Consider the following 19,267-nt stretch of genomic DNA (forward strand, 5'->3'; position numbering starts at 1 on the left):
ACAGGCTAGTCCATTACAGGGATGTTATTGTCGTGTAACCGCTCCGCCACGGGCCGAGCATTATGAATAGCCTCTCGACCGTGTTAAAGACGCAGTTGCCATCCGCGAACTGCTCTTCAACAGTGGGAAGCAAGAAGGAGCTTAAGACATCAATGTAGGCCTGTGCTGTGATAGTGCCACGCAAAACAACAATGGGTGCAAGCCCCCTCCATGAAGAACACGACCACACCGTAACACCAACGCCTCCGATTTTTACTGTTGGCAATACATACGCTGGAGATGACGTTCACCGGCCATTCACCGTACCCACAACCTGACGTCGGATCTCGACATTGTGTACCGTGATTCGTTACTCCACACAACGTTTCTCCACTGTTCAATCGTCCATTGTTTACGCTCCTTACACCAGGCGAGACGTCGTTTGGCATTTACTAGCGTGATGTGTGGCCTATGAGCAGCGGCTAGACCATGAAATCCGAGTTTTATCACCTCCCGCCTAACTGTCATAGTACTTGCAGTGGACCCTGATGCAGTTTGGAATTCCTATGTGATGGTCTGGATATCAACTGTCGGCGGTCTCTGTCACTCAACAAACGCGGTCGGCTTGTACGCTTTTGTGCTGTACGTTTCCAGTTCACTATCACATCGGAAACAGAGATCCTAGGGATGTTTAGGAGTGTGGAAATCTCGTGTACAGACGTATGACACAAATGACACCAATCACTTGACCACGTTCGAAGTCCGTGAGTTCCGTGGAGCGCTCCGTTCTGCTCTCTCGCGATGTCTAATAACTACTGAGGTCACTGATATGGAGTATCTGGCAGTATCTTGCAGCACTATGCACCTAATATGAAAAACGTATGTTTTTGGGGGTGTCCGGATACTTTTGATCACATAGTGTATATGTTCGCTTTGTAAAAAGTTTGAAATTTCCACGTGCAAATCACAATTTTCACAGTCTCAGATGCTGCCTCCTGTTGACACTAGTTCCAATGTTTTTGTCTCCATTTGTTTCATGATATTGTTCATAGAGTGCACATCCATCGACTGGCACAAGCTTTTTTTCGACAGTCCGTGCCTGTAGTTACATGCAAAATAAACAGAAACGGAATTTTTCAGTTTACTTCTCATCCCTTCTCTTATTCTTATTTTAAATGAGTTAATTCGTTTCCACTTTAGTATATTATTTATAATGTTCCATGAAATGCATTCGTAGCTCATTCCCATTCGTGACAAGATACCCTGGAGCAAAGAAGAAAAACCGACGTCGCGTCTACTTAAAAACAATACTGTCTGCCAATGTCGGGGAGAATGATGGGGCGCAGGAGAGGGGGGTAGCGAATGCGGAGATCGGATACTGACTCCTGTGTAGTGATTCCCAAGCAACATCATGGGTCCTAACACGCTGTAGATCGTGTTTTTCGCACGAGATGTGGAGACCTATTCTTTATGCTGTTTCTTTAATAATATTATTTGTTTTTGTACTGTTTGAATGACCAGCCACAGAATTGGCAGGTCGTCTGCTAAAGCTAAGCAGTTAATTATTGCTCTACATTTTATTTAATTTTTAGACATTTACTACACTTGAAACTTTCTTGCCTGGGTTCTTTTTTTATTGAGTGATCAGTTTTCTGATTGGTTTGAAGCGGCCCACCACAAGTTACTCTCCTGTGCCAACCTCTTCATCTTAGAGTAGCATTTGCGCCCTACGTCCTCAATTATTTATTGTATAAATTCCAATCTCTGTCTTCTCCCTTTACCCTCTACAGCTCGCTCTTATACCATGCGTGCCATTTCCTGGCCTCTTTACACAGTTACTATCATCCTGTCCTTTTTCTTGAGAGTGCTTTTCATATGTTCCTTTCTTCGCCTATCCTGCGGACCCCTTCCCAATTTCTTACCTCATCAGTCCACCTAATCTTCAACATTCGTCGGTAGCACCACATCTCAGACGTTTCGATTATCTTCTGTTCCGGTTTCCTCACAGGCCATGATTCACTACCACACAGTGCTGTGCTCTAAACTTACACCCTCGGAAATTTCTTCCCCAGATTAAGGACGATGTTTGATACATCTACATCTACATGGATACTCTTCAAATCACATTTAAGTGCCTGGCAGAGGGTTCATCGAACCACCTTCACGATTCTCTATTATTCCAATCTCGTATAGCGCGCGGGAAGAATGAACACCTATATCTTTCCGTACGAGCTCTGATTTCCCTTATTTTATCTTTGTGATCGTTCCTCGGTATGTAAGTCGATGTCAACAAAATATTTTCGCATTCGGAGGAGAAAGTTGATGATGAAATTTCGTGAGAAGATTCCGTCACAACGAAAAACGCCTATCTTTCAATGATGTCCATCCCAAATCCTGTATCATTCCTGTGACATTCTCTCCCATATTTCGCGATAATACAAAACGTGCTGCCTTTCTCTGAACTTTTTCGATGTACTCAGTCAGTCCTATCTGGTAAGGATCCCACACCGCGCAACAGTATTCTAAAAGAGGGCGGACAAGCGTAGTGTAGGCAGTCTCCTTAGTAGGTCTGTTACATTTTCTAAGTGTCCTGCCAATGAAACGCAGTCTTTGGTTAGCCTTCACCACAGCATTTTCTATGTGTTCCGTCCAATTTAAATTTTCGTAACTGTAATTCCTAGGTATTTAGTTAAATTTACGGCTTTTAGATTAGAGTGATTTATCATGTAACCGAAGTTTAACGCGTTCTTTTTAGCACTCATGTGGATGACCTCACACTTTTCGTTATTTAAGGTCAACTGCCACTTTTCGCACCATTTAGATATTTCTTCTAAATCGTTTTGCAGTTTGTTTTGATCTTCTGATTACTTTATTAGTTGATAAACGACAGCGTCATCTGCAAACAACCGAAGACGGCTGCTCAGATTGTCTCCCAAATCGTTTATATAAATAAGGAACAGCAAAGGGCCTATAACACTACCTTGGGGAACGCCAGAAATCAATTCTGTTTTACTCGATGACTTTTCTTCAATTACAACGAACTGTGACCTCTCTGACAGGAAATCACAGATCCAGTCACATAACTGAGACGATATTCCATAAGCACGCAATTTCACTACGAGCCGCTTGTGTGGTACAGTGTCAAAAGCCTTCCGGAAATCCAGAAATACGGAATCGATCTGAAATCCCTTGTCAATAGCACTCAGCACTTCATATGAATAAAGAGCTAGTTGTGTTTCATAAATCTGGTCTGCTTTTTATGTTCTCCTTACTTCTTCTGCCATGTGTTATTTTGCTCATTTATTATTATTTCGTGGTCCATGTTACATTGTCGGACCCTTGTTCTAGGTCCTTATATCCTCTGAATGTGTCTTGGTTTTTCCGAAGTCTTGCTTTCTCTCTAGCGCCTTTACCTTTGCGAAAACCAGACTGATCGCCACTCATGTGTCCCTTGAGATTAGATTAGGTTAATACTTGTTCCATAGATCATGAATACGACACTTCGTAATGATGTGGAACGTGTCAGGTTAATAAAAGATGTCTGTACAAGATATTACATTACACAAAGTATTGCATGTTTAAGTTGTTTTTTTTTTCCTTAATTTATATCTAAAAATTCAGCCAATGAGTAGAAGGAGTTGTCATCTAGAAATTCTTTTAATTTATTTTTAAATGTTGGTTGGCTATCTGTCAGGCTTTTGATGCTGTTTGGTAGGTGACCAAAGACTTTTGTGGCAGCATAATTTACCACTTTCTGTGCCAAAGTCAGATTTAACCCTGCATAGTGAAGATCATCCTTTCTCCTGCTATTACTTTTGAGCTGGATTGGATTATTAACAACAAATTTCATAAGTGAATATATATATATATATATATATATATATATATATATATATATATATATATATATATATATACTGTGAGGTTACTGTGAGGAACCATAGATCCTTAAATAGATGCCTGCAGGATGACCATGGGTGGGCTCCAGCAATTATTCTGATTACACGTTTTTGAGCAATGAATACTTTTCTACTCAACGATGAATTACCCCAGAATATGATGCCATACGAAAGCAGTGAATGAAAGTAGGCATAGTAAGCTAATTTACTGAGATTCTTATCACCAAAATTTGCAATAACCCTAGTAGCATACGTAGCTGAACTCAGACGTTTCAGCAGACCATCAATGTGTTGCTTCCAGTTTAACCTCTCATCAATGGACACACCTAAAAATTTTGAAAATTCTACCTTAGCTACAGACTTCTGTTCAAAGTCTTTATTTATTGCTGTAGTTGTGCCATTTACTGTACGGAACTGTATATACTGTGTTTTATCAAAATTTAAAGAGAGTCCGTTTGCTGAGAACCACTTAGTAATTTTGTGAAAAACACCATTTACAATTACATCACTTAGTTCTTGGTTATTGGATGTTATTACTATACTTGTATCATCAGCAAAAAGAACTAACTTTGCATCTTCATCAACGTGGAATGGTAAGTCATTAATGTATATCAAGAACAGTAAAGGACCTAAGACCGAACCCTGTGGGACCCCGTACTTGATAGCCCCCCAGTTTGAGGAATCAGCTGTTGTTTTAACATTACATGAACCACTTATTTCAACTTTCTGCATTCTTCCAGTTAAGTATGAATTAAACCATTTGTGCACTGCCCCCCTCAAACCATAATGATTTAGCTTATCTAAAAGAATTCCATGATTTACACAATCAAAGGCCCAGTGGCAGTATTTTAGTTCCAGCAAATCATTGAACAGTTTTTCTGAGCGGCATGCAGTAGTGTTGAGTACAGATTATTGCACGGTTAGCATAAGGTTTCTACAGCTCACTTGGGGCTTCGGGACGTCTTAACCGCCGCGAGTAGCAGTTGCAGGCATTGGCGACGACAGCATTCCGACGCGACACCAAGAGTGCGACCGGAATGTTCAACTGCGCTGGTTGCGCAGCATGCGAAGTGGCTATTTCTGTCTTTTCAGCGGGCTCTCAACCCCATCCCCCGTCTCCCCCCTTTCCCATATACAAATACTGCCCGTTACAGGTTGGTCATACGCGTTTCCGTCGTGTTCGAATAGACGGAGCTGAGACACTAAAGCCGTCGAATGAACACGAATCGATTCGTGATTCTGGGTACCCTTCCACTTACGCATGCGCGCGTCGGCGAGATTCCTCCCACAGTAGCACTGCAGGCGCCAATGACGCCCTTGGCATAATTTCCCTCCGGACGCTACTTTGCATACACTGACATGAGACCTTGGTGTTGTTTGCGATGATCTGATACCGGGTGAAACAGACGCTGTATCTCATCAGATGATCCGAGCTCTTTCCCTGAAACAGCAGTATTTTGCCCATTGAGCAAGGTGAGTCCACTTACAGACCCTATTACACGACAGACTTCTTTATCTGAAATGTAGGTGGAGGGGGGGGGGGGGGGGGGAGGGGGAGAAAGGAATCCAAAGGGATGAGACTGTTGATATCAGCTGCATCAGAACTTTGTAGAAATCATATGTGACGAGTGAAAGTGTGTGCTGTACTGGTATTCGAACCCGGGATCTCCTACTTACTTGGCAGTTGCGTTAACACCTGCGTCACCCGGACACAGTGTGTATCGCAATTGCGTGGACTGTCGCGGCACGGCTGTGGGCCAACCCACACTCCCACCTACCGCCACCTATCTGCATTCCCTGCCCATGTCCTCTATGCTCACTAGTTTGAGATTTCTACAGGAGGTCGAACGTAATTATGCAGGCGAACTTTTTTTTTGTGCCGTTTTTTCCGCAGATACGCAGGGTCGGCATGGTTAATGGGATGTGGCAATGTTAGTCGAAGGGGTGGCCGGATGCCCTTCCTGCCGCCACCTCGTACCCCCCCCCCCCCCCCCCCCAGGAAGGAATTAATGTACCCCAACTGTCTGCAACTAGTGTAATCCATGGAATAGTGCGAAAGTGTTCAGACGTCTGCGAGCCGTGTAACTGAGGCGGGACGTGGGGACCAGCCCGGTATTCACCTAGAGGGATGTGGAAAACCGCCTAAAAACCACATCCAGACTCACTGGCACTCGTCGTTAATCCGCCGGGCGGATTCGATCCGAGGCCGGCGCACCTACCCGAGTTCAGGAGGCAGCGCGTTAGCGCGATCGGCTATCCTGGCGGGTAATTCTGCATCCGAACTGAAGGTAGTTAATTCATTGCCCATCGAGGCGAACCAATGACACACATAAAAAAAAATTTTGCATCACCTCAGTTCCGAAAGTTCCAGAACCTGTACAGAAAATTGAAATAGAAATTAATATAACCATCATTTCCGCGCTTTTTATTGCTCATGAAAATCATCACACATTGTACGTTGTACCGCCACACAGCGAGACCTTCAGAGGTGATGGTCCAGATTTCCGTACACACCGGAACCTCTGATACCCAGTAGCACGTCCTCTTGCATTGATGTATGTCTGTATTCGTCGTGGTATGCTATCCACAAGCTCACCAAGGCACTGTTGGTATAGATTGTCCTACTCCTCATGGACGATTCGCCGTAGATTCCTCAGAGTGGTTTGTGGGTTACGTCGTCCATAAACAGACCTTTACAATCTATCCCAGGCATGTTCGATAGGGTTCATGTCTGGAGAACATGCTGGCCACTCTAGTCGAGCGATGTCGTTATCCTGAAGGAAGTGATTCACAAGATGTGCACGATGGGGGCGCGAATTGTCGTCGATGAAGACGAATGCCTCGCCAATATGCTGCCGATATGGTTGCACTATTGGTCGGAGGATGGCATTCACGTATCGTACAGCCGTTACGGCGCCTTCCGTGACCACCAGCAGCGTACGTCGGCCCCACATAATGCCACCCCAAAACAACAGGGAACCTCCACGTTGCTGCACTCGCTGGACAGTGTGTCTAAGGCGTTCAGCCTGACCGGGTTGCCTCCCAACACGTCTCCGACGATTGTCTGGTTGAAGGCATATGCGACATTCATCACTGAAGAGAACATGATGCCAATACTGAGCGGTCCATTCGGTATGTTGCTGGACCCATTTGCACCGCGCTGCATGGTGTAGTGGTTGCATAGATGGACCTTGCCATGGATCTCGGGAATGAAGTTACGCATCATGCAGCCTATTGCTCACAGTTTGAGTCGTAGCACGATGTCCTGTGGCTGCACGAAAAGCATCGTTCAACATGGTGGCGTTGCTGTCAGGGTTCCTCCGAGCTATAATCCGTAGGTAGCCGTCATCCACTGCCGTAGTAGCCCTTGGGCGGCCTGAGCGAGGCATGTTATCGACAGTTCCTGTCTCTTTGTATGTCCTCCATGTCCGAACAACATCACTTTGGTTCACTCTGAGACGCCTGGACACTTCCCTTGTTGGGAGCCCTTCCTGGAACAAAATAACAATGCAGACGCGTGGATGAACTACAGAACTACAGACAAGACGGGTCGTGTGCCTCCTTCCTGGTAGAATGACTGGAACTGATCGGCTGTCGGACCCCCTCCGTCTAATAGGCATTGCTCATCCATGGTTGTTTACATCTTTGGGCGAGTTTGGTGACATCTCTGAACAGTCAGAGGGACTGTGTCTGTGATAGAGTATCCACAGTCGTCAGGAGTTCTGAAACGGGGGTGATGCAACACTTTTTTCGATGTGTGTATATGAATGCGTGAACTACGTTAGAGGGATGCAGAAAGAGTGTTATTCTGAGAGAGAAAAGATTATTTCTTCAGTCCGTCGTTGTACGTTACAAGAGAAGACGCTTGTCACTGTTCGACATTTAACTGTTGAGCATTTCCACCTCCTTCACATACCATTATTTTAGTTTAATTTTTGTTGCATATTATAGCCATCACCTACCACTCACTCCATTTCATTAAGTGCCCGACTCGATTCCTATCGACTTTCGGCGATGATCTCGATGTCGGCGGGGTGCTGAATCCTAATGTTTCTTCCTTCCTTCCTTTCTAGTATGCCATTTCCCCTTCTTGTATTATATTGCTAAATATTACTGTTGTTTTAAAACTGCTGTTGGTTGGTGACAACAAACTCCACTAGGGAGTAAATGTGTTGTCGGGCTGTTTTCACTATGCCCGCATTGTTTAAAGAGCTACCCACAACAAGTTCTCGAATGGACAATACTTATTGTCGTTATTACACGTTTCTGAGCAACAAAAACACTTTTCTTTCTTATTTACGAGTTACCCGAAATTATGATGCAATAAGACATTGGTAGGTGAAAATGGGAAACGTAAGTCAACATGTAGATATTTTTATCTCCAATGCCTGATTTATCCGCGGCACAAAAGTTGCGTAGTTCCGACGTTTAACACACGACTTTCAGTTCAGCTTCTTATCGACAAAAACACCTAAGAATTTAGAATATTTTGTTTCATTTGTTGACTGTCGATCATGCATTATTTCTAATAGTGTGGTGCAGAGAACCAGTAATTAACTTTCGAGAAAATGTTCTGTATACGCTGACAAAAAACTGGAGTACACAGGAGGGGAGGACGAAATGAAATGAAACCTCGCGGTTAGAGAGGGTGTGTGATATTATTTCTCTGAGTACAAAATAGACTCCAGTTCAAAAATTATTTTGCAATATGAGTCCACATATCACTAACAGGGGAACCTCCCCATCGCACCCCCCTCAGATTTAGTTATAAGTTGGCACAGTGGATAGGCCTTGAAAAACCGAACACAGATCAATTGAGAAAACAGGAAGAAGTTGTGTGGAACTACGAAAAAATAAGCAAAATATACAAACTGAGTAGTCCACGCGAAGATAGGCAACATCATGGACATTTCGAGATAAGGAGCGCCGTGGTCCCGTGGTTAGCGTGAGCAGCTGCGGAATGAGAGGTCCTTGGTTCAAGTCTCCCCTCAAGCGAAAATTTTTTCTTTATTTTAGCAAAGTTATGATCTATCCATTCGTTCATTGACGTCTCTGTTCACTGTAATAGGTTTAGTGTCTGTGTTTTGTGGCCGCACCGCAAAACCGTGCGATTAGTAGACGAAAGGACGTGCCTCTCCAATGGGAACCGAAAACTTTTGGTCGCAAGGTCATAGGTCAACCGATTCCTCCACAGGAAAACACGTCTGATATATTCTATACGACACTGGTGACGGCATGTGTGTCACATGGAGGAGGAGGAGGAGGAGGAGGTTAGTGTTTAACGTCCCATCGACAACGAGGTCATTAGAGACGGAGCATAAGCTCGGGTTAGGGAAGAATGGGGAAGGAAATCGGCCGTGCCCTTTCAAAGGAACCATCCCGGCATTTGCCTGAGGGGATATAGGGAAACCACGGAAAACCTAAATCAGGATGGCCGGACGCGGGATTGAACCGTCGTCCTTCCGAATGCGATGTGTCACATGACAGGAATATGTTGTCGACCCACCTAACTTGTACACTTGGCGAATGGGTAAAAAGATTCTTCTACGTTGCCCGATTTAGGTTTTCTTGTGGATGTGATAATTACTCCCAAAAAAGTGATGAAAACATAAGAGTTTGTCACATAAACTGCAACAAATGAATCCAAAAGTCTCACACTCGCACACTTTTCCCTGTGCTCTGTCAAAACATATGTTTTTTCGTTTTCAAATTTTTCCATGTGTAGACCGTCAAATCCTGCATATGTCCAAGCAAATCTGGTCCTGGAATTTTGGAGAGCGAAGTTGATTATGTGTGAGTGCCTGAACTTTGATAATTGTCTGAAAATAAAAAATTAAACTTTTTGCTCGAAGGAAAACTTGAACCAGGGACCTCTCGTTCCGCAGCTGCTCACGCTAACCACGGGACCACGGCGCTCCTTATCTTAAATGTCCATGATGTTGCCTATCTTCGCGTGGACTACTCAGTTTGTATATTTTGCTTATTTTTTCATAGTTCCACACAACTTCTTCCTGTTTTCTCAATTGATCTGTGTTCAGTTTTTCAAGGCCTATCCACTGTGCCAACTTATAACTAAATCTGAGGGGGGTGCGATGGGGAGGTTCCCTTGTAAGACATTGCACACCTTTTGGCGCAAATTCAGTCGCTGTTCCGGTTGTGAATGGTGTCGTAAAACTCTTGTACCCTCTCCAGAGGCAAGCTAGCCACAACTGTTGTAAATGGTAGTTGTTACCCTGGGCACTGACATAAGGGCAGAGCTGACGCCCGACCCGCTGCCACACAGGTTCTATCAGGGATGATGATGAGCTCCCACATTCCAAGAAGCGTAGGGGACGATGCGGAAGACACTCACCGCTGACTAGGCAAGGTCCTAGCGGAGGTGGTTTGCCATTACCTTCCTCCGACCGTAATGGGGATGAATGATGATGATGAAGACGACACAACACCCAGTCATCTCGAGGCAAGGAAAATCCCTGACCCCGCTGGGAATCGAACCCGGGACCCCGTGCGCAGGAAGCGAGAACGCTACCGCAAGACCACGAGCTGCGGACTCGCAAAACATACTGTTTACTAAATGGACAGGCATACTACTCCTACGTTAGCTCTATTACAACGCAAATTTGCTCCTTTGCCTATATGCCGTACGCATAAATAAAAACTTCCATACACGTGACCATTTTATAAGGCAAAAAGGAAAGTATCATGTCCAGTCAATAAAGAGATCGGCTAATAAAAGTTCTATTAAAAACAGTGCCATACAAATTCTTACTTGATCACTGTTCCTATTCAGCAATATCTTTACAGCATACGAAATAAGAGACTGAAAACAAGAAAGTTGAAAATATCTTACTGCAAATAGGGCAACCTGTTTTGTAGATTAAACCAATTGAACAGACCCACTCCTCACAAAACACAGCACCTATATTTACATAACATCGAATATTATAAAATATACTTCTATTAAGCTAATAATAAAGTATCAGAACCAATTAAAAATGCGAAGTCTAGTAATAAAAACATCTGGATTTAGTGAGGCACGAACAAGCAACACCTTAAACTGTTGTAGTCCTGTCTCCCTCAGTTGTGTGTAATATTACGGTATATTGACAATTTTTACTTATGGACCGTCTGACAGCAACTGAATAAAACACAATTTTAGTATCATACGCGTTTCGCCTTTATTTTCTGCAAAGCATCATCAGTGGCAGGTTGCGTGGACAATTTCTTACATATTACGCTCCTGTTGCATTTTTGGTGGTGTCCTTCTTATGAATGCAAATTTGCGGTTTTTTCTCACATCCCACAGCACTATGAACTGAACGCTTGTTTCAATGAGCATTGAAAGACTCTGTTGTTCTTGTATTCTCTGGAGGTGACAAGCCCACGAACCGATGTGCGTACAGTGCTTTAAATTCTCGTAGCACGACCCCTTCGTCCTCTCCTTCCCCCGCCGCCTAACGGAACGTCGGGGAAGACGTTACCAAGAGACGAGGTCCTAATATCTTTTAATATCGACAGCGGACCGGCTCAGCGGCACACAGATACCGTCCCGGAGCGGTGGGAAGAGGATAGGGTCGGTGGGGGGGGGGGGGGGGGGGAGATTGAAAGGGTAATCGGCCACCAACTGTCTCTAACATTGGCAAAATCCATATAACAAATACTGAACTTGGAGAGAAACGGGAAAAGTGGAAAAGTGAAGGAAGACGAAGAGTGTATTTTCAAGTGTCGAGTGCACCTGCTTCTGCTGAAATCGAACTGGTCCTCTTGTAACCTACTCATGAAAAGATTAACATCACAAGACAGGGAGAGACGAACGATCGATTCAAACTGGTCGATGGACTTAAAACAGAAAATTCGGCATTTGTTAATGTACACTACTGGCCATTAAAATTGCTACACCAAGAAGAAATGCAGATGATAAACGGGTATTCATTCGACAAATATATTATACAAGAACTGACATGTGGTTACATTTTCATTCGTTTGGGTGCATAATACCCAGAACAACCGCAAAAACGGTCTTGGTACGCCTGGGCATTGAGTCAAACAGAGCTTGGATGGCGTGTACAGGTACAGCTGCCCATGCAGCTTCAACACTATACCACAGTTCATCAAGAGTAGTGATTGGCGTATTGTGACGAGCTAGTTGCTCGGCCCTCATTGACCAGACGTTTTTAATTGGTGAGAGATCTAGAGAATGTGCTGGCCAGGGCAGCAGTCGAACGTTTTCTGTATCCAGAAAGGCCCGTACAGGACCTACAACATGCGGTCGTGCATTACCCTGCTGAAATGTAGGGTTTCGCATGGATCGAATGAAGGGTGGAGCCACGGGTCGTAACACATCTGAAATGTAACATCCACTGTTCAAAGTGCCGTCAGTGCGACCAAGAGGTGACCGAGACGTGTAACCAATGGCACCCCATACCATCACGCCGGGTGATACGCCAGTATGGCGATGACGAAAACACGTTTCCAATGTGCGTTCACCGCGATGTCGCCAAACACGGATGCGACCATCATGATGCTGTAAACAGAACCTGGATTCATCGGAAAAAATGACGTTTTGCCATGCGTGCACCCAGGTTCGTCGTTGAGTACACCATCGCAGGCGTTCCTGTCTGTCAAAGGTAACCGCAGCCATGGTCTCCGAGCAGATAGTCCATGCTGCTGCAAACGTCGTCGAACTGTTCGTGCAGATGGTTGTTGTCTTGCAAACGTCTCCATGTGTTGCCTCAGGGATCGAGACGTGGCTGCACGATCCGTTACAGCCATGCGGATAAGACGCCTGTCATCTCGACTGCTTGTGACACGAGGCCGTTGGGATCCAGCACCGCGTTCCGTATTACCCTCCTGAACCCACCGATTCCATATTCTGCTAACAGTCATTGGATCTCGACCAAGGCGAGCAGCAATGTCGCGATACGATACACCGCAATCGCGATAGGCTACAATCCGACCTTTATCAAAGTCGGACATGTGATGGTAAGCATTTCTCCTCCCTACACGAGGCACCACATCAACGTTTCACCAGGGAACGCCGGTCAATTGCTGTTTGTGCATGAGAAATCGGTTGGAAACTTTCCTCATGTCTGGACGTTGTATGTGTCGCCACCGGCGCCAACCTTGTGTGAATGGTCTATAAAGCTAATCATTTGCATATCACAGCATCTTCTCCCTGTCGGCTAAATTTCGTGTCTGTAGCACGTCATCTTCGTGGTGTAGCAATTTAATGGCCAGTAGTGTAGTTGCTGTGAATCGAAGGAAATGTGACCCATTCTCTCCATCGTACGTGCAGTCGTTAAGTACAGAACAGCAAGGCAAATCGTTCTTTGTCGCCCGGAAGCCGTGCATCATAAGAGTGATAACGTCAGTGGCAAGTCTGGTGCCGTGTGCTTTTGCTGCTCGGCCTTTCGGGTGGTTCGGCGACGCGCCCGGCAGTTTACGGGTGGCAGGCCGTTCAGTGGCCGATACACGATATGCCTGCGCCGCCGCAGCTGGCTGTATCGGTTTCAGATGCTGGGCTGTGGTTCCACGCCCGCAGCGGTTCGCCTTCCCAAATCACACCGCTTCCCGCAGCCAGCATGGCCGCACGCGCTGTTCCTGCAGTACTGCTAATAACCCCATTTGCTTATTTGTGGTTACCTGCAGCTACACCACTGTCTTTTTTTCTTATGTACGCAGCATAGTCGCACAAAGGGAAACTGAAAGTGTTACAGCATGAATACCTTGACCTACCGCTAACAATCTTGCACTCCAGGCCTGAGGGATATGTCGATTAAAATTTCAGCCTTGGGCGAGCTTGTTTCGGTACAGAAATTAACCACTACTGCATACGCATAATGGTGTGTGTGTGTGTGTGTGTGTGTGTGTGTGTGTGTGTGTGTGTGTGTGTATGGTTCAAATGGCTCTGAGCACTATGGGGCTTAACATCTGAGGTCATCAGTCCCCTAGAACTTAGAACTACTTGAACCTAACTAACGTAAGGATATCAGACACATCCATGCCCGAGGCGGGATTCGAACCTGCGACCGTAGCGGTCGCGCGGTTCCACACTGAAGCGCCTAGAACCGCTCGGCCACACCGGCCGGTTGTGTGTGTGTATGACGGGTACTGGATACGTGTAACGCTACTGTAACTTTTGAGGTGGATATCGCAGCACAGCATGTCCATATGTCGTAAACTTGCAGCTTATCACCATCTTCCGGACTTCTAGAAAGGTCCAGTCATTGGCATGATGGACATGGAAGCATCAGATAGCACAGACAGTTGGCTTTAGCACAATGAATGCACAGCGAGTGATGAACGGTGGACTCAGGACAACAATGTGACAGGAATGGTGGACAAGGGTCCTTCCAGAAGGATTGCACCACCAGGAGATCGTAGGACGTTTCGACAGACATGTGCCAACAGATGTTACAGGTAGGCTCTTACCAGGGAGCAGATCACTGGAAGCCAGGTTCAGAGTACTGAGTTCTCATGCGTCGTTTACTACTGATGCCTACCACAAAAACTTGCGTGATGTCGAGCCAGAGTCAAATAGGACATGGAGTGGCGTCCTAGCCAGAGTCAAATAGGACATGGAGTGGCATCCTCTGGTGTTCAGCGGGGAGTCTTGGTCCTAGTTGCGGCGGTGAGATCGATCTACATCTACATCTACATCCATACTCCGCAAGCCACGTGACAGTGTCTAGCGGAGGGTACTTTGAGTACCTCTATCTGTTCTCCATTCTATTCCTCTCTCGTATTGTTCGTGTAAACAGAGATTGTCGGTATGCCTCTGCGGGGGCTCTAATCTCTCTGATTTTATCCTCATGGTCTCTTCGCGAGATATACGTAAGAGGGAGCAATATACTGCTTGACTCCTCAGTGAAGGTGTGTTCTCGAAACTTCAACAAAAGCCCGTCTCTCTTGCAGAGTCTTCCACTGGAGTTTATCTGTCATCTCCGTAACGCTTTCGCGATTACTAAATGATCCTGTAACGAAGCGCGCTTCTCTCTGTTGGATCTTCTCTATCTCCTCTATCAACCCATCAGGTACGCATCAAACACTAGTGAGCAGTATTCGAGCAGTGGGCGAACAAGTGTGCTGTAACCTACTTCCTTTATTTTCGGATTGCATTTCCTTAGGATTTTCCAATGAATCTCAGTCTGGCATCTGCTTTACCCACGATTAATTTTATATGGTCATTCCATTTTAAATCACGCCTAATGCCTACTCCAGATAATTTATGGAATTAACTGCTTCCAGTTGCTGACCTGCTATATTGGAGCTAATTGATAAACTGGTTCCAGTTGCTGACCTATATTGGAGCTAAATGATAAAGGATCTTTCTTTCTATGTATTCGCAGCACATTACACTTGTCTACAATGAGATTCAATTGCCATTCCCTGCACCATGCGTCAATTCGTTGCAGATCCTCCTGCATTTAAGTACAATTTTCCATTGTTACATCGATCTGGTGAAAGGTCACAGGATGCAGCGATTCTCGAGACCCATACCTCTCCAACCCCTGGAACCAAGGTATGGGGGACTGTTGGTTTTAATAGCGCTGAGTAGTAATTGCCGAAGGAGTCTGAGTTCTCGCAAGAAGAGTAAACTCTATTGTCACGCCTTTCGTCACCTGGGTACCAAGTGGTATACAGTGTACGACAAAAAAAAAAAAAAAAGAGCGCACCATGCGGGAATTATCCAAAAGGGATGGAAATCGGTAGATATGACGTACATGCGCATAGAAACAACTGATTACAACTTCAGAAAAATTCAATGATTTATTCAAGAGAATAGGCTTCACAAATTGGGCATTCACCCACTGGTCCACCACTGGCGCTTATGGAAGCAGTTATTCAGCTTGAGATTGACAGATTTTCTGGATGTCCTCCTGAGGGGATATCATGCCAAATTCTGTCCAATTGGCGCGTTAAATCGTCAAAATCCCAAGCTATTTGGAGGGCGTTGCCCATATTGTTCCAAACGTTCCCAATTGGGGAGAGAGCGGGTAACCTTGCTGACAACACGTTTGTAACTGTGAATTATTGTTTATCGTAGGTCAGCTCACCATATTCAGCGCATAATTTTTTGACGAAAGCTTGAAAGCCATCTCACGATGAATCGTGTAAATTCGAAACCGGTAACGGTACTTTTTGAACAGAATAACTAAAAACAAATTTGTGGCTGATTGCTGTACATCACCAACAATTTATTTCTTTAAAGTGCTCTTGTTATCGATATGCCTGCTGGCAATAGACGTCTGCAAACGCTGTGGTGGAATGAAATGAAATGAGCATTTGGTATTGATGGCTCCGAGTCTCCACTTTGGGAAGTTCAGCCCCTGTGCGGCAAGTCTTTTTCAGTTGACGCCACATTGGATGAATTGCGTGTCGATGATGATGAAATGCTGATAAAGACAACACAACACCCAGTCCCCGAGCGGAGAAAATCTCCGACACGGCGGGGAGTTGAACCCGGGATCGCTGCGTGGCAGTCAGACATGCTGGCCACTCAGCTAAGGGGCGGACTGTGGTGAAAGTCATAGGTACCATTTTTCATGTGAAGGGAAAGAGGGGCCCTTAAAATTGCGATTTTTTGTATAAATGAGTTGATCAGTTTGAGACATGTCATGCTATAAGAACTAAATTTCACAGTTAACACAACAATCTACAACCCAGATAGTTTATGGTTACCCTCAATATACAGTGACGGAAACAAATAGCAACACCAAAAAAATAATTAATTTTGGGTAATGAAATTTCGGGAATGCGAATACTTGTACATTTTTCTAGGTAACGTATTTTAGTGAGTAACATTGAAAGAGGCCTGCCCGGTTGACTGTGCGGTCTAACGCACCGCTTTCCAGAGTGGGAAGGAGCGCCTGGTCCCCGGCACTTCTGTCGAGGTCCGGTGAGCCAGCCAGTCTGTGGATGGTTTTTAGGCGGTTTTCCATCTGCCACGGCGAATGCGGGCTGGTTCCCCTTATTCCGCCTCAGCTACATTATGTCGGCGATTGCTGCGCAAAGAAGTTCTCCACGTAGGCGTACGCCACCATTACTCTACCACGCAAACATAAGAGTTACACTCGTCTGGTTTGAGACGTTCCCTGGGGGTCCACCGGGGGCCGAACTGCACAATAACCCCGGGTTCAGTGTGGGACTGCAGAGGGGTGAAGTTGACTGCGGTAGCCGTCGTGGGGTTGTGAACCACTGCGGCTGCGGCGGGGACAGAGCCCCCGGCCCCCGGTTAACATACAATACATACAACATTGAAAGAACACAGTTTAATGCAAATGCGAGATAAGCCATTCAAGTGTGAAAGCCAGAATGTTGAATGCAAGCATGCAAACGTGCATGCATTTGTTGTACAGGTGGCTGCAGTAAGTTGTGGAACGGACTTCCATGCCTGCTGCACTTGGTCGGTCAATACAGGGATGGTTAATGCTGGTTTTGGATGACGCTGGAGTTGTCCGATGATGCCCCGTATGTGCTCGATTGGAGACAACATGTCGACACACTGCACAACACGTTGGGTTGCAACAGCGGTGTGTGGACGAGCGCTATGTTGACCTAGAAGTTTGCGGTCAGTGTCCGTGGGGAAAAGCACCAGAGTGCTCCTACTGTCAGACGAAATCGCACCAAAGACCATAAGTGCAGGTGTAGGTGCGGTGTATCCAGCACAAAGACAGGTTGGTTGCAGGCCCTCAGCTAGCCTCCATCCAATCAACACACAGCCAGCACCACCACCGAAGCAGAACCAACTTTCATCAGAAAAAACAACAGACCTCCACTCTGCCCTCCAAAGAGCTCTCGCTTGACACCACTGAAGTTGTAAATGACGGTGGTTTGCGGTCAGTGGAATGTACGCTTCAGAGCATCTGCCCCGGAGCTGTCCTTGAAGTAAACAATTTCTAACAGTTCGTTGCGTCACTGTTGTGGCAACTGCTGCTCAGATTCCAGCTGCAGATGCAGTACGATGCGCCAGAGCCATACGCCGAACAGAATGGTCTTTCCTCTCTGTAGAGCCACGTCTCCGTACAGAGCGCGGTCTTCTTGCGACCGTACACATGAGTACTCGTGAGCACCATTGCCAGAAATCGTGGACAGTAGCTACATTCCTGCCAAGTCTTTCTGCATTATCACAGAAGGAACATGCAGCTTCTTGTTATCTTCTTACACGACTTCATTCAAACTCAGTGAGGTGTTAATAATGGAGTCTTTGTCGCCTTAAAGGCATTCTTGACTAACATCAACTAACCATGTCCATTCTCAAAAGTAAATAACACTAACGACCGGTACAACATGTACAGGGTTATTACAAATGATTGAAGCGATTTCACAGCTCTACAATAACTTTATTATTTGAGATATTTTCACAATGCTTTGCACACACATACAAAAACTCAAAAAGTTTTTTTAGGCATTCACAAATATTCGATATGTGCCCCTTTAGTGATTTGGCAGACATCAAGCCAATAATCAAGTTCCTCCCACACTCGGCACAGCATGTTCCCATCAATGAGTTCGAAAGCATCGTTGATGCGAGCTCGCAGTTTTGGCACGTTTCTTGGTAGAGGAGGTTTAAACACTGAATCTTTCACATAACCCCACAGAAAGAAATCGCATGGGGTTAGGTCGGGAGAGCGTGGAGGCCATGACATGAATTGCTGATCATGATCTCCACCACGACCGATCCATCGGTGCACCAATCTCCTGTTTAAGAAATGCCGAACATCATGATGGAAGTGCGGTGGAGCACCATCCTGTTGAAAGATGAAGTCGGCGCTGTCGGTCTCCAGTTGTGGCATGAGCCAATTTTCCAGCATGTCCAGATACACGTGTCCTGTAACGTTTTTTTTTTTTGCAGAAGAAAAAGGGGCCATAAACTTTAAACCGTGAGATTGCACAAAACACGTTAACTTTTGGTGAATTGCGAATTTGCTGCACGAATGCGTGAGGATTCTCTACCGCCCAGATTCGCACATTGTGTCTGTTCACTTCACCATTAAGAAAAAAATGTTGCTTCATCACTGAAAACAAGTTTCGCACTGAACGCATCCTCTTCCATGAGCTGTTGCAACCGCGCCGAAAATTCAAAGTGTTTGACTTTGTCATCGGGTGTCAGGGCTTGTAGCAATTGTAAACGGTAAGGCTTCTGCTTTAGTGTTTTCCGTAAGATTTTCCAAACGGTCGGCTGTGGTACGTTTAGCTCCCTGCTTGCTTTATTCGTCGACTTCCGCGGGCTACGCGTGAAACTTGCCCGCACGCGTTCAACCGTTTCTTCGCTCACTGCAGGCCGACCCGTTGATTTCCCCTTACAGAGGCATCCAGAAGCTTTAAACTGCGCATACCATCGCCGAATGGAGTTATCAGTTGGTGGATCTTTGTTGAACTTCGTCCTG

At 45.6% G+C, this 19,267-nt stretch overlaps 1 protein-coding gene across 1 annotated transcript in view; it reads left to right on the forward strand.

Annotated features, from left to right (window-relative positions):
- Positions 1 to 19,267, forward strand: part of LOC124595972 (rho GTPase-activating protein conundrum) — a 244,228-nt gene that overhangs the window by 159,779 nt on the left and 65,182 nt on the right. The window lies entirely within an intron of this gene.

Source organism: Schistocerca americana, chromosome 2 (assembly GCF_021461395.2).
Source record: "Schistocerca americana isolate TAMUIC-IGC-003095 chromosome 2, iqSchAmer2.1, whole genome shotgun sequence".
In the NCBI taxonomy this organism is placed as follows: domain Eukaryota; kingdom Metazoa; phylum Arthropoda; class Insecta; order Orthoptera; family Acrididae; genus Schistocerca; species Schistocerca americana.